This window comes from Ambystoma mexicanum, chromosome 5q, assembly GCF_040938575.1.
Source record: "Ambystoma mexicanum isolate Mex_15411 chromosome 5q, UKY_AmexF1_1, whole genome shotgun sequence".
Taxonomy (NCBI): domain Eukaryota; kingdom Metazoa; phylum Chordata; class Amphibia; order Caudata; family Ambystomatidae; genus Ambystoma; species Ambystoma mexicanum.
In genome coordinates, this window is record NC_090933.1 from 885,264,827 (window position 1) to 885,277,464 (window position 12,638).

The following is a 12,638-nucleotide window of genomic DNA, read 5'->3' on the forward strand; positions in this document are numbered from 1 at the left end:
CTAACCATCTCGTGGGTGGGGCGAATCAATTTGTTAAAGAAGGTGATTTTACCACTGCTGTTATATCACTTTGCTGCCCTACCAGTAAAAATTCTGCGTAGCTTTTTCAGAGCCCTTCACAAGGTTACAAACCGCTTTATCTGGAAACGCAAACACCCGAGGACAGCCGCATCGCTCATGAAAAAGCCCACCTCCCGCGGAGGAATGGGGGAGCCAGATTTCAGGGCTTACTACATTGCAGCACAAATTAGAATCTTCACAGATTGGCAGGGCGGTGGTAGCAGGGCAGTTAGAGGGAATGCTATGGAAACCAAGGGCGGACAGAACCCCCCAAATGTATGCTAGCCAAATCACATCGTCCATAGGAGAGGCATGGGACACTGCAGTTAAATGGGCTCACAACTACTTTCCCCTCCCCCTACACGCCCCTATGGGAAAACCCACAATTCACTCCGGGTTGCAAAACCTTGGCCTTTGAGGACTGGTATCAAGGGGGCTGTCGGATGGTGCAAGATATGTACCAGGGCGGCTTGGTTAAAGATTTTGAAAAGTGCATGTCAGATTTTGGGTTGGAGGAGAGAGACAGGTACAGATACTTACAGTTGAGGCATTGGTTGTCCCACCAGGAGATGAAGCAGGCCGGCTTGCGATCTCGAACCCCATTTGAAAAATACCTAGACACTCATGTGGGGGAAAGGGGGCTGATGGCCTCAATATATAAACACAAAGGAGGGGGGAAAACCCACAAAACAGAACATACATGAGGAAATGGGAGGCAGACACAGGAACCGAAATAGGAGACCGAGAGTGGCAATATCTGTGGGCGCAGATACCAAAACTAACCAGGTCTCTCCAGATTCGAGCCATCTGGCTAAAGTTGATGTTTCAGTGGCACTTAACCCCGGTCAGACTAAATAAGATGTACCCACACTCCACTCAACTCTGCTGGAGAGACTGCAGGGGAATTGGCACGTGGGCCCACATATGGTGGGAATGCCCGAAACTGAACACATACTAGGGGACAATACACCAGGCGGTTGCGCAGATCCTGGGGAGCGTGGGGGGAAAGAACAGGGGGTTAGATATGATTTACCTGAACGGGGCCCTGGTTGATATCCTCAGGAAACCAGGTTGCAAAGTATACGTCATCATGATGATGTCGGCAGCAATGGTATTGGCGCGCAAGTGGAAGTCCAGAGACCCTACCCAGGAACACGAGTGGGTCATCAAAATATGGTCACTGGTTGCCATGGAATGGCTCACATATTCAATACAAGGAGATCACATGAAGTTTGCTGCCGACTGGTCTGCTCTCCTGGCATATCTAAAGGATGGAGCGCGCAGAGCATGGTCCCCTAAAGCTATGTCGCTGCTGGGAATTATAGACCCTCAAGAGGACTCCGACCCGTGAAGGTAGAAAGAGCTGGGGTGCTCAACGCCGGCCCCAGGTAAGGGGACAGTGCTACAAGACTCTCCGCTACCATATTGAGAACCCCTGAGAGAGGGGTCAACTCTACAGATAACTCCTGGATCAAGGGGGTGGTGGGGTGAGGGTGGAGTCTGTAATTGTTGGATGAAAAATGTAAATAAAAACAAGTTGGAAAAAAATATATTTCTCCCCACGTTTCTTACTTTCCCTTTCAAATAGAGGCATGGGGTGTGAGATTTCATCTCTGCTGTGAAAGCCTACACCACTCAACTCTATGGAGCAAGGTGCTTAGAAAGAAAAATGTTATCCAATGGGGCAGGCTTATATGGGGCAGGCTGGCGCCGGACAAGGGTGCTGCCAGATACCCTACCAGATCGGCCGGGGCTGCATCAAAATAGAGTTGAGTCTCCCTTGTCCAGAATGTCAGTAAGATATTCTAGACAAGGGTTGAGATGGAGCACATAGACTTAAAGATTCAACTGCCTTGCACCGCAGTCTTGTGAAAAGTAGCATTGGGATGACTAAGATGTGAACTGTATAAAATCCAGCTCTAGAGACATGTCCAGACCACTGCCATCCCTCAAATCAGCAGCCAATCTGGTCATGTCAAAATCCTCAGAGAAAAATTCCCAGGAGAGTTGCCCTTTAGTTGCTGACATGGACTCAACACCATAAGGGATGTCTCATTCGTCAAACATATTTTGCAGCATTTAAATTAACTAGATTCTACGAGCAGGAGCAAAGAAGTTGACGTTAATCTGAGCTAAGAATTGCTGACGTGTCGTGGCCTCAAAGGACTTGAGTTTTGAATTTCATGCAGACTGGTTGACCTCGACGTTCATTATGAAAGGCTCTGAAAGACCTTCAATGAAGCAAGGGTCGAGCTCTCGAGCATGTGGCTGCTGGCCTCTGAGGGGCACCTGAAGATCCATCACAGGTGTCAATGTAGGCACGGTCAGCATCTCAGCTTTCACAAAAATATTCAACATCTGTTTTTTAAACCGCTTCCACAGTTTTGAAGAAGACAAACTATTGGGTAATGCAAAAGTGGCGTTCTGAAGAGTCAAATGAGTCTTTAGCTCTCTATCCTCCTTTCTAGAATGGCGTCGCTTCTTTTCATGGGACAAGAAAGATGAGGATTAGTAGAAATTGTGCCTTGTATGGGAGCTTCTGCAATGGTTTTATACTTTTTCCTAGAGTCCCTCTTTAGACTAGGGTCAACCGAGTCTCTGCTGTGACGCCCAATCCCCAAAACCCTTTGTATTAATAGCCTGATAGAAATCACGGTGCGCCACATTGGGCTCTGACCGTAAGCACCACAGGTTCATGTTATTGTGGTCCATGATCGTCATTTTGCAGGTGCACTCTCTACAGTGCTTGAAACCCAAAGCCGTTGGTGTTACGGCCATGTTGCGCAGCAAGATGTCTCTCCAGTTGAAGCATTCCAACCAAGTACGGTGAGCACATGGAAAAAAGGAAATTATGTCCCAGGTATGCTGTGGTCTATATGTAGTGTTGATAGTGTCACCTATGGAGCAATGGAGTCCGATTGCTGCAGCGAATTGACACTGAGCTAAACTGTGAACATTTTCCAATGACAGCTACAACTAATGTCTAGGTGGGATGAGTATTCTGTGGGAGGATACAATCCATTAGAAGGAGCAAGTTTATTGTTTATGCCATCACTATATGCTAAGGTCTTCTAAAATTCTCATAGCCCGGGAAGGAGAACAAATTAAAGATAACAAATATCAATGAAAGCTCCAAAGATGGGTCCCTTAGGACTCTTCATCGACCCCCAGATTTACATGTCTACGTACCCACCATTTCATTTTGTAGACTTAGAGTGCTGTTTGTCCTATTTACCTAACAAGTAATGGGGACGATACTGATGGCCGGCAGGATAGGTCAGGGGCAAAGCGCTCGCCTGGAAGCAAGATGATGCTGAGCAACACAGTTTCGATCCTCGGGTCCACGCTTAGAAACCTCTGGATATTAAGCAAGTTATAAATAACCAATTACAATTACTGCCTGAGAGCTAAGGATTTAAGCTTTCAGTAGTTCCTGGTGTCATGTCTTGCAGATTGTTCATTGGCTGGATGGCCTGCACTGAAGCAGCAGTAGGTGGTGTCACCAGGGAGGCTGGAAGGTAGTAACTGTATCATAGTGCCTGCAAGACTTAAAGGTAATTGAACCAATGACTATGAAGACTCATGACAGCAAAGGGAGGCAGGAGCTGTTTGTTCCCTTTCTGCTTCCTCAGACCCTCTAATCTCAGATTGTTTTCAGGAGAGAGATGCTGTTAAGCGAGTCCCTGATTAATCGCAGTCCCACTTAGGATTTCCTCAGACACTTCCCTCCCCCCAATAGGTAGGGGAGCATTGAAACATATAATGACCGAAAAACTGCCATTACGTGGATCTATACCTGACAATAGAGGTCTCGCCCATGCCCAATCACGTAAGAGCTAATTTATGTGTTAAGGCAAGGGCGTGACACCCAGGAAACGTATTCAACATCATTATGTATTGAGGACAGAGAGACCGATACGTTGGGTGTCATGTTAACATAAAAATATATAAAATAGAAATCTAAACTAGGTGGAGAAAAAAGAAGGGAAGGTAGTAACCCCATAACTAGTTCTTATGTATAGTCTTGAAGCATATCCATGCTTTTTCTCCCACTTATCTATGCTCTTTAATTTCCTTATACCATCCTTCAGCAAATTTACTTTCTGATTCACAGTTTCAATTGTTTGTTCTGCACTCTCCCTGTGCTTCCGTCTAGGTTCTGCTGATTCCAACTTTTGGCTCCTCATGTCTGGAACTCACTTCCTCTTCAAAGCCATTCCTGTCCTAACCTTTCACAGTTTAAAAAACATCTGAAACTTTATTTGCTTTACTCAGTCTCCTAACTTTCACAGGTTTTATTATTTGTGTGTGGGTTTGTGGGTCATGCCTCTGATTTTCTCTTAGTATTGTACCTTAAATCCTGTAAAGCGCTTTGGATAAAAGCGCTATGTAAGCTATGCAAATAAATAAATAAATGAGGCCTATCCTTGTGGACAAAGATCAAAGGAAAGACACTAAGGTGCCCCACATGCAAAGACAGAAAATCCAAAGCATCCCAATAGGTGCCAGATTTAAAGGAAAACGAAGAAGGGGTATTGTAAGCAGGTTCCTGCCAAGAGAGGACATTGTTGTTTTTCATCAAATCAGCAAAATATGAGTTAGACTTTGGGCAGACTAATTAACTCCTTATACACAGAGTCAGTGTCATGAGACCAGTGTAAATATAGAAAACCCATATTTGGTATTCTTCCAAGCTATACTGTTAATGTACCAGACATAAGATAAACCTATCTGTTCCAAGTATATAAGCTTCAAGGAACATTGATTTTGATAATTGTTACCATAGCTACTACATCATAAAACAAGATCTGAGTGGGGGCGTGGCTTGGAGCCATGGCGGACGGACTGGCTCTGTGAGAGCTCCCAGCCACGCAACCATCGCCAATGCCCCAGTGATAGCGCGAATCACGAGCAACTGAGCAGAGTATTCACTTGGTAAAGTATGCAGGCGCGAGCTGTTCAACTTTCATGGTCTAAAGCAGAGCGGAACCTGTAGCCCAAAGAAGTTTTCCACAAAGCGGGAAATGGACAAGTTCACCACCAAAATGGCGATCGGCTCTAACCTGACACTCGAATAAGCTTGGGAAACTTCTGCGATCCGAGACGGCAAGCACCCAGCAGCCAGAAACCCCCACCAGCTACCGAAGCTGGTAAACGTTGACTGCAGCCCCGGAGCGCCCGCCGAAAATCCAGCAACCAATGCTGGTCCCAGCGCAGGCTCTGTCTATCCGAGCCCCTGGAATCTCGTCAACTCCCCCAACGAGTCGAGGCAGGCTGTCGGCTGCGGTGACCTGTCCCCCCAGGAGGGGCCCCGGGGCTGAACACTGCGAAGGGCTCATCGACTCACAGCCCTAACCCCACCTTGTTCGGAGAAGCACATCGAAGATCTCCACCATCGCCGGCAGCAGCCCCCCTCCACCCCCCCACCTTGGAACACCAGAACCCACCCTTGAAGACTAAACGCCCCGGAGAGCCGGCAGAGCCTGCTCCCCATCCAGTAGCAGCGACTCTGGAACAGACTGCAGTGGGGGTTGCGGCGGGAAGCTTGCCCACCCCACCTATGGAGGTAGACCGTCTTGTCCTGACAAGGAGCGAGGAAGGAGCCGACATTGCAGTTCCACCCGGACACCGAGGGGGCCTTGCGGCTCCTCCACGCACCAGAGGCAAGGCTTCCCCAACTCGAACCTGCCCTCCCCCACGCACCGAAGCAGGCTCTGAAATCAGCAGCCCCCCGCCCCAAGGCCCCCAGCCAACTAAATCCACCCAGGCTTCTGAGTCTGCTAGGGTTGGGCAGCCTGTGGCGGCAGGGCCCTGGCTCATCCCTGCGAGCGGTGCCCCCGTTCACCCCCCCAAACACCATCAGCCCTGCAGGGAGGACTGCGACGGGGCAGGAGGCCTGAGGCATCCACCACTCAGCTGCCTCTACAACAGCTGAAGCTTGGGGCCAGTGACTTTGCGGAAGGTAAGGCGGCACCTGCCGCACCAGGGGAAGCAAGCAGCCACCAACCAGCTGTGGCTATCCCAGCGGTCTGCGCTACCGCGGGGGTTCCGCAGGCAGACTAAACAAGACTGGTGGGTAACCCTCCTGAGATCCCTCAAGTTGCCGATATGAAAGAGGGGGGTGTGTCCTAAGGAAAAGCCCATAGTACACAAGACACAATAGAGGGCAAAGTGTCCCTCTCCCCACCCGGAACCGGATCCAAGGAGAGCCCTGAACGAAGCACTCACCCCCCCTCCCCGCACCCCCCCCCAAACATAACGCAGAGCGATCGGGCCAAACAGTCCAGTTGCGGCACTCCACAGGGGCCGCGGCCCATAATCCGCATCTACCCTCCTCAAAAGCCATCCAGAGCGGACATCCGTCCTGCAGCGCATCAGCAAGCAAGGACCCCTGAGGCGCCTCCTGCTTCCAGGCCCTGTCGCCATCTACCCAGTCAGCAACCGGCTCTCACAAGGTGCACAGCGCAAACGGTAAAGCAAAGCTAACCACCCCAGACATGCACTGCGGAAAACAAAGCTGGCTCAGCAAAATGTCCAGGAACCCCAAATCATCGAAGCAAACAAACATTGCTGCCCTACTGACAACCCCAGCAGCTGAGAAGGCAAAAAAGGGTGAGCACAATGATAGCACAACATCAAGTCTCCACCCAGAAATGGCCTCAAATCCGATTACCCAAACAGTCACAAAAGCGGATCTGCAGGATCTTCTGACGGCCATCACCAAGGAATACCAAAGGGGGACAGTAAAATGTGATCCCTGGACAAAAGAGTGGGGGAAGTCGAAGCGAGAACAGATGAAATTAAGACCACAATCTGCGAACAAAAGTTTGAAATCGGGGCTGGGATGGACAGGATCGCAGCATTCGAGGCCAGGTGCGAGGATATAGAAGCCAAACAGGAGGACGCAGAAAACAGATCCAGTCGCAATAACATCCGCCTAAGGGGTATCCCGTCATCAATCCCTGATGAAGACCTGGGGCCCTACGTGAATGACCTGTTCCGCTTGTCGGACGACACCCCCCTGGAACTCGACAGGGTGCACAGAACCCGAGCAAGGCTGAACTCCTCATCCCCCCCGGATGTCTTAGCCAGGGTGCACTTCTACCGAGTCAAAGACGAAATAATTGCGGAAAGCCAGGAGCTCAGCCCAAATACATTTCAGAGACGCTTCTATATCCCTGTACCAGGACCTGGCAACAATAACCCTGGCAAAAAGGAAAGCCCTGAAACCAATGACAGAATGGCTCAGCGAAAAGAAAATCACATACCACTGGAGCTTCCCCACAGCCCTGGCTTTTATCTGGGAAGGAAAGCCCCGGCATATCCTCTTCCCCAAGAGACATAAAAAATGTTATGAAACCGGAGGCGGTAGGGAAGATTCCGGCGGAGAGGCGTCTAAAACCCTGATGGGGTCCGACGGGATCCCTTCAAATCATGGTCCTGAGTGGAGAGCCGCCGCAGAGTGCGCGACCCGTCCTCCAAAAACAAGAAAGTCAACACTCAATGAGGGGACCCACTGATCAGGTCTAAACCCTGCAGAACCCCAGGAATCGCCCCCGCGCACAAGTGGCACGGCAACTTAGGAAGGATCCTTGGACGAAGCCGAAGATACCCCATAGTCCTCTACCTAACAGAAAAAGAGGCCCTTCTCGTCAAGACCAATCCTAAAGAACCACAGAGGCTACACACTTGACCCAACCTATGCAGTGGATGGGCCCCCAAACTCAGCCCAGCGGGGGAGGGATATCGAACGCGTCACTGGATACGCAAGAGGCGCTACTGCCTCCAAGATAGTTGGTTGCGTTGGCCCGGCTATAGGCCCCATTGGTCGAAGGCTGGGCCGGAAAACCAGTTTGTTGTTGGTTGGGGGAATGGCGGGGGGGGGGGCATCAGGGTGGGAGAGCACACTGAGAGGCGGCAGTATACTTTATGGGAATCGGGAACTAAGCAGAAACTACCCAAGTCACTTGAAACAGACAAAATCAAGAGGAATAGCACAAAGAGCAACCACACAGAACATAAATGGCCTCCCAGGATAGGGAACTCATCATGATGACCTGGAATGTGCAAGGCCTGAATGCTCCCGGTAAAAGAAAATCGGTGGAGTGGAAGCGCTCGCAATTATCAGCAGACATTGTCTGCCTACAAGAGACACACCTGTAAGCGGCCGATGAAAAACAGATCTCATTCTTCCGCTACCCAAAACACTTCTTTGCCACCTCTGGCCAAAATAAGAGAGGGGTAGCCATACTCCTCAGCCGCGATCTACCACTTGCCCAGATCACAACTAAAAGAGACACGGAGGGCCAATACCTACTACTGAAAGGCCTCCTAGTCAACCTCCCCTACACTCTAGCAGCTATTTACTGCCTGAACAGTGCACAAGACCGCTTCCTCCGTAATCTTCTACCAGTAATGGCAGCATTCGCCACGGGTCGCATATTAATCGGTGGAGACTTTAACCTAACCCCGGATCCAGACCTGGATAAAACTCTCGCCCACACCAGGGAGGACTATGCCAAAGCTCTGGGCATGGTGGAATTTTTGTGGGAAACCGAGACCATCAACGCATGGAGACTGATCAACAGGGCGGAGAGGGACTACACATTCTTCTCGCACGTCCACAGAGGGCATTCACAAATTGACCTGCTACTAGCCTCCAGCAAGCTCATTCCCTGCGTAGAGGACATTCAAATTGGTCAGAGGGCCATATCATATCATGCCCCAGTCACCATGCACCTCCAGACCCAGGGCATGCCAGAGCGACCAATCTGGCCCTGGAAATTACAGGATCAGACCCTATCTGACACAGCCGCCAGAACAGAAATGGCCGAAGCTCTCACAAACTACTGAGGAGAACACGACCAATGACACCTCAAAGGCGATCATCTGGGATGCTATGAAGCCAGTTATCCGGGGGGTAGCGATCAATTGCAAGGCAAGACTTAAGCAACTAAACCAGCTGCAACAAGGCAAACTAGAGAACAGAGTCTTGGAGCTAGAAAACATCTATAAAAGGCACCAAACCAAAACGATAGGCTGTGACCTCAAGAGAGCAAAAGCCGAGCTAGAAATGCACCTTGCGGATCGTTCGGCCAGAGCCCTGGCCTACACCAAACACTATTACTACCTGAATAGCAACAAAGCAAACCGACTCTTGGTGCACAAGCTGAAGAAGCTGCACTCCCGGAACAACATTCAATGCCGTGCAGACCGGAACGGCAAGCTTTGATTCACTAAGGCGGACATTCTCAAACTAATGACACAACATCACAAAGAAATCATGTCCGGACCCCCAACAACCAAGCCGGTGCAGCTGGGATACCTGGCATCAGCCCAAAAAGCCCCAACGCACCCCCAACTAGAAGCACTAGAAAGCCTAATTACAGCAGAGCAAGTCAGAGAAGCTATCCGCACCCTGAAAAACACAGCACCGGGCCCAGACGGATTCACAGCCCAATTCTACAAGCAGTATGCCCACATCCTGTCGCCGCACCTAACAAGCCTGTTCAACTCCTTCTTCGTGACGGGCTCCACAACTCCCATGATGGAAGAATCACTCACGATTCTTATCCCAAAACCAGGGAAAGATCGATACCAATGCTCCTCATACAGATCCATAACCCTGCTAAACAACAACGCCAAGCTGTTCGCAAAAATCCTGGCTAAGCGACTAGCACCTATTCTCCCAGACATAATTCACCCGGATCAAACTGGCTTTATCCCTGGCCGCAGCACGCAAGACAACATCAGACGCACTATAAACACAATCGAATCAGCAAACAGAATGGGATCAGTCACGTCGCTTGACGCGCACAAAGCATTTGACATGCAGGACTGGGGCTACATCAAGGAAACATTAAGGCACCATGAGTTCGGCCCGAACTTTGCAAAATAGATATTATCAAACTACCAACACCCCTCCACACAACTCAGGGTGAATGGGGCCAAATCGGAGAGAATTGACATCACGAGAGGCAATAGGCAGGGATGTCCCCTGCCCCCTCACATTTTTGATCTCGATGGAACCTTTCGCATGTAGAATCCGACAATACACGGCCTCAAGGTTAAAGGAGAATCCTATAAAGTAGCCCTATAGGCCGACAATGTGCTGCTGACAACCACCCAGCCGGAAGAATCCACGCAAGCAGTCTGGCAAGAACTAGAAGCATTTAGAGAGGCTTCGGGCTTCATGGTAAACTTCACGAAATCAGCAGCGATGGGCGTCAATGTGCAGGGGCGACGCAGGGCGGCCCTGGAAGCCAACTACCCAATCCCATGGGCAAAGCGAGGCTTCACCTATTTAGGGGGTGCAGATGCCATGTAGAACGGAAATAATCTACAAAACAAACTTCCGCCCACTATTCTCGGAGGTCCGGAAGGACTTGACCAGATGGCAAAAACAAGAAATCTCCTGGTTTGGAAGGATCACAGCAGTAAAAATGAACCTAATTCCAAGACTGCTTTACCACTGCTTGGCCCTCCCAGTAACATTTAAAACAAAAAGCCATTAAAAATCTGCAGGTAGACCTCTTAAAATGCGTCTGAGAAGGAAAGAAACCACGAATACCGAGGCGAATTATGCTTCGGAGCACTGCGATGGGCGGTCTAGGGGTCCCTGACGTCATCAGATACTGCATGGAAACTAAGCGACAATCGACCCCGCTGGTTGACACTAGAGGACAAATGGTGCCAATAGAATTCCTTCTGCACTTGAAAAGCCCCGGCAACCCTACCAATGTGGGGCCCCTGACAACTACGAGAAACACAGCAACGAGCTGGAAGAAGGCAGCCCACTACTGGAACTGCAGGACCATGGTAGGCCCGCTCACCCCCATCTGGGACAATCCAGACTTCACCCCAGGCAGCTCCCCGAACAGCTTTGGCAAATGGAAAGAAGGAGGGCTTAAAGGTAATCGCAGACTTCCTTGAAAACGGGAACCCGCTGAACTTCGAGGCATGTAAAGCCAAATTCCAAGTCCCAGAGACAGAAAGGTTCCGGTACTCACAACTCAGGCATTGGCTGTCAAACGAAGCGGTAAGGCAGAATGGAGGAAGAGAGCTCTCAGCCCTAGAGAGAACGCTTACTGCCACCCCCCAAAGGGGAAAATATCCACCCTGTACAAACTACTCAACAGGGCGGACCAAAACAAGAAAGAGGCCTACATGACAAAATGGGAAAGGGACATAGGCAGAGAAATCAACCCGGCGGAATGGAGCCGAATCTGGGCCCGAGTACACAAAAGTTCCAAATGCATAACCAACAAGGAAGGCGCCTTCAAGGTATGCTACAGATAGTAACTAACCCCGGAGATACTCAAAAAATGTAACCCTGCCATCCCGGAGCAGTGCTGGAGGGGATGCCCAGACAAAGGCCCTCATTACGAATTTGGCGGCATGGCTGCCGCCGAAATCGCGTCGGGGTCCGGGTCCTCGGAATGAGGACTTACCGGGCCATTCCAAGTTCGGAAGGCCCGGTGATTCCTCCCTCCAAAGACCCGGAATGGGAGAGGAAGCAAACAACGGGCCATTACGAGATGGCCCGTTGTTTGCTCCCTCTTCCCCTAGCGGGACCCGGTAAGCACGTCTGGTTTTCAGAGGCGTGCTAACCGTGTCCCGCGAGGGGTACTCGTAATGCGGCGGTACGGGGTGAACGGCGCCGGCACCTTTCACGGTGCTGTTCACTCTGTACCGCCAGGGTCGTAATGAGGCCCAAAAGCACATTATTCCACCTGCTATGGGCCTGCCCCAAGGCTGCACAGTTCTGGAGGAATGTCCTCGATCAAATCAAACTAATGACAGGTCTTACAATTCCATGTGATCCAGGAATCGTCCTGCTGGGGGCGACAGTAGAGGACCAATTCCCATTAACCGGACGCCTGGCTGACCTCTGCTTGCATCTCCTAACTGCAGCTAAAATATCAATTGCCAGACTATGGAAAAACCCAGAGGGCCCAGCAATCCCAATGTGGTGGGCCAAATGATGGCATATAGTTGCCGCAGAGAAAATTACAGCCATTCGATACGGCAACAGAAGCAAATTCTACCAAATGTGGGCCCCCTTCTTGGACTACACGCAGCAATATCGGGGGTGGCAAGACAACCCCCAACCCTGAGATGGATGGAGAAATTAGACTAAAAGTGCCATGAAGGTGACATAGCAGAAACGGGCAGGTCAGGGGACAAGCCTGAGTACAATGGCTGGAAGAATCACCCAGCCCCTGCGCCACTGGATGAACTCAAGCCAAAGAAAAGGCCACATCTAATAAACTGCACTAAAAAAACGGACTCCCAACTTGGCTTAATGTGAATACTGCTGCTCCCCTGTGTCTCCCCTCTCACTCTCCCCCCTGCGATTTCTCCCTCTCCTCCCTCCCTTAGTTTGAGATGATGTTTGGTTCTATTATTATTGTTTTCTTTTATTTTACTAAATTAAAGTTTTTAAGAAGCCCAGGCTTTGATGCTATCTGGAAAGCTGTATGCATAAAACCAATAAAAAGAAAGCTTGAAAAAATAAAAAAACAAGACCCATTAATAAGCACCTGGGTCCTACTGTCCGTAAATCAGTAGGTGGAGGC

The 12,638-nt window shown here is 50.1% G+C and overlaps 1 protein-coding gene across 2 annotated transcripts in view; it reads right to left on the reverse strand.

The window, feature by feature from the left end:
* Positions 1-12,638, reverse strand: part of INTS8 (integrator complex subunit 8) — a 2,196,017-nt gene that overhangs the window by 34,799 nt on the left and 2,148,580 nt on the right. The window lies entirely within an intron of this gene.